Below are 3,937 nucleotides of genomic sequence, written 5' to 3' on the forward strand. Positions count from 1 at the left end.
ATGAACTAGTTCACAACCTCTTTACAGTACTGTGCTTGTGAGAAAGAATCCTTTGTGAGTGGCTGGAAAAGGTAGAAAGAAGACAGTAAACTCTCTGAGGCCTCTCAGTGAAATGTGAAGCAGAGAAATCAGGGTGTGATGAATGGCTGAGAGGAATATTTCTGTCTGTGTTACATAGGAAGCAAGCGAGGGAGCAAAGAAGGAAGGATCTACCCTCCCGTCGAGACTGTGAAATTCTCACGCTTGCTTCTTCATGCTCCTGTCTCAGTAGGATGTACTGAAATTGGGCATGGGAGCAGGAAATGAAACTGTGGTTGCTGAGTTCACCCTGGAGGGTTTCTCAGGGCTTGATCAAAGACTACAGCTGTTTCTCTCCCTGATCCTTCTACTCATATACCTGACAACAGTGACGGGGAACACAACGATCATTTTCCTTGTGTGTGTGGATCACTGCCTGCAAACTCCCGTGTACTTTTTCATTAGGAATCTGGCATTCCTGGAAATCTGGTTCACATCCTCCACAACCATCAAACTGTTGGTGATTCTGAGCTCTGGTAGGAGAACAATCTCATTAAGCAGCTGCTTTGCCCAATACTATTTCTATTTTGCCCTGGGTTGTACAGAGTTTGCTCTCCTTGTTGTCATGTCCTTTGACCGCTACATTGCCATCTGCCAACCTTTGCATTATGCTGCCATCATGAAGCAGCAGCTCTGCACCCACCTGGTTGGTGCTACTTGGGTCATAAGCTTCACACTCTCAAGTTACCGCCTGGTCCTGCTCTCAAAGCTGACCTTCTGTGGCCCCAACAAGATCTACCACTTTTTTTGTGACAACTCCCCCTTATTCAAACTGTCCTGCTCTGACACCAGCCTGCTTTGGAAAGCAGACTCCATTCTGATATCATTTGCATTGCTGGGTTCCTTATGTTTAATCCTGGTGTTCTACGTGCGCATCTTCCACTGTATTCTGCACATGCCAGCAGCATCTGGGAGGAAGAAAGCTTTTGCTACATGTTCTTCCCATCTCACTGCCTTAGCCATTGTCTATGGATGCTGCATTGTTCTCTATGCACAGCCCTCAGAAGAGGTTTCCTTGGAGACCAACAGAATTGTAGCTTTGCTGAACACTGTCCTGTACCCATTCTTTAACCCCTTCATCTACAGTTTCAGAAACAAGACTGTGAAGCTGGCCCTGGAGGAAGCCCTTGGCCATGCAAAGGTTTGGCTTTTCCCCCGGTCATGATGCTTTTCATGACAGCAATTCTAATTATGCATCATATATTATATCACACACACACACATATATATAGCTATTAAATACAGGTGCCTCAGGAGATTTATTTTCTTGTTGGATTGTAGTAGTGAAAGGAAGGAAGGTGAATTGTGTGTCTTGGTTGCAGGGGGTTATTATAAACAACATCTAAAAAAATATTAATAAAATACTGAACACACACAGGACTAGGACATAGACTGCCAGTGCATGCTGACACAAGGAAGTTTTCATAAGTCATCTCAGGAAATTTAGCTGAAAACTCTGAGAACAATGTCCACGGGCTGTTGAGGAAAGCTCAAAACACCTTCTCTCCCTGAGTAACAGAAGATGCTAAGCATGAAAATTAAGCTCAGACACTACAATGGGTTCAGATTCATTGGATTCAAATCCATAATACACTTCTCAGTTTCATTAGTGTGATGAAGACAGCCTCATCGATTTGTCAATGATAGCCTGCAGACGATAGTTTTATTACTCACTTTGGAGGGAGATTTTTTAAAAATTCATAGTTTTGTAACATACGGTCAGCATGTCCACTGTTTAAAGCCCTGCTTTATCTCCACTGATGACTCTAGGATGCATTCTCCTGAGGGAAAAAAAAAGAACATCATATTTCTTCTTGGAGAATTAGGCATTTTCTACCTTCCTTTTCTTTCCTGAAGGATTATTTCATCATCAAGATTTTTTTCAAATAAACTATGTATGCTTCTATCACACTTTTTTCTTCTTGTCCATCAATGAAATTATATATTCCCCCCTTATTTTACACTTCTGTCTCTATCCATATCTTTACATGGCAAAGTGAGGGGCAGAAGCATGTACAAGTGATAAAAGGAAACATCTTTTAGAGAAATAATCAGCACACAGAGATCCCTTTTCTCCTTTTATTTTGCAGTCCACAGGGAAAAACAAAGCACAGGGGAAGGGAAAGCACTGCCATTGCTTTACTCCTTTGCAGTTGTTTCTAATCAGCATTTCATTTTGTTGGGGCCTCTGAGGAGCAGAATTACTGCTAACAGCTCTTTTAAACTTTGTGTGTGAGCGTCCCATTTCCGAAGGGAATTCTACAAGGGTGAACTCTTTTTAGGAAAACTGGGTCCAGTTCATCTCTGCAGCCCATCTCCTCACATGGGACCCCAGGGAAGCTATGGCATTTTGGGTGACCAAAGCCCAGCCCAGCAGAGCACCTGGGCACTCTTGGGCAGCTCAGTCATCTTGCTCTGGGTGGGTCCTTGTGCACCACAGTGAAGGATGTGGTGGCCCTGGGTCTTCCCATCCAGGCCCACAGCTCCACCGGCAACACAGGGTTAGGGGATGCAAGCAGACGCCTAGGCTCTGCCTCGGGGTTCAGATAACTGAACAGGGCATGAGAAACTAGTGGCTATGAGAAATCATTGGACACTGCAGGCAACAGAATGAGACCCTGCCAAGTTCCAGACAGCACGGTGAGCGATGGCTGGATTTCAGCGGTGGTTAAGGGAGAGTTATATGAGAAAAGGACAAGCGTCACACATAACTGGCACATTGGGGATCCTCCGGGGAGTAGACTCTTGCGGCATCAGCAGTACTGAGGTAACGATATCAGAAGCACATATGAGCCAGGGGTTACCTAGCTAACAGGACCAGAAATATTAAACTTGAGTACATAGGCAGTAAAACTGGCACCAATGAAAGAAAAGTACTCAGAGATGGACTGTTTATTTCAAAGGGGATAAAGCTGGAGAAAGGGAGGGATCAAGCTGCATCATGGAAGAAGAAACATGGGAAAATGGAGGCAGAGGGAATAAAAGGGGCCAGTCATGTGTAAGCAAGTTGCTGGCAGGGACACTTGTCTGGCCAGGCTGTGTACCTGCTCTCTGCAGTGTAGCCTATCATTGTATTAAATCCTTTTCCTAGCTCTTTTCTGGGTGAGCGTGCTCGCTGTTCTGCGTGAGTGCACGTGTGGAAGGCTTGCAGACGTCAAGGCAGCCAGCTACCAGAGACACCCGTGCGAGGGTGCCTGTGAGGTCTCCTGCAAGCTCTGAGTCTGATTAGCTGGTGAGCAAGAACAGGACCAGGCCGTTTGTATCGTTCATGTTTATGAGTGCTGCTCATGTCTCCGTGGTGCCTCTAAAGGTACTGTGCCCCTGCCGGAGTTGATTTTTGGGTGGTTGACCATGTCCGTACAGAGTGTGTGTATGCCTCTTGGAAGTACATGCCCCGCCTCGCTGCTGGCAGGACCAGGGAACAGAGAACCGCAGCAGTCTCCCTTCCAGAGGACCAGGAAGGAGGAATCCGTTTATTTAAAAATCCACTGGATCCAGCATCCTTTAACAGTGCAGGCCTTGGAGGTGCTGCAGCCACTTGGTCTTGATGTCAAGGTCCTGCTTCTCCGTCACCTTGTGGTTCCCAAAGGGCACAGAGGCTTAGGCTTTGGGGTTGCAGAGTGAAGGACCAACTTTGGCACACATCCTTCTAGTTCCCCACTATTGATTTAAGCAATACAAATATAGAGATTTTATAAGTGTTTGGGTCAGTGATCCCCTAGAGTCAAAGGGAGTTTTGTTTTGTTTGTTTTGTTTTCTGATCAGACTTTCCATCTGCCAACCTTTATCATAAAAGTGGCTGGGGTGGGACAGGCAGTGCCATATGATCTACCCTCCATTTCTAAACCATCCACAGAAA

The 3,937-nt window shown here is 45.7% G+C and overlaps 1 pseudogene; it reads left to right on the top strand.

The window, feature by feature from the left end:
- The first annotated feature begins 253 nt into the window (after positions 1–253).
- On the top strand, positions 254–3,702 carry LOC136993783 (olfactory receptor 6F1-like; annotated as a pseudogene).
- Positions 3,703–3,937: the final 235 nt, after the last annotated feature.

Source organism: Apteryx mantelli, chromosome 20 (assembly GCF_036417845.1).
Source record: "Apteryx mantelli isolate bAptMan1 chromosome 20, bAptMan1.hap1, whole genome shotgun sequence".
Lineage (NCBI taxonomy): Eukaryota > Metazoa > Chordata > Aves > Apterygiformes > Apterygidae > Apteryx > Apteryx mantelli.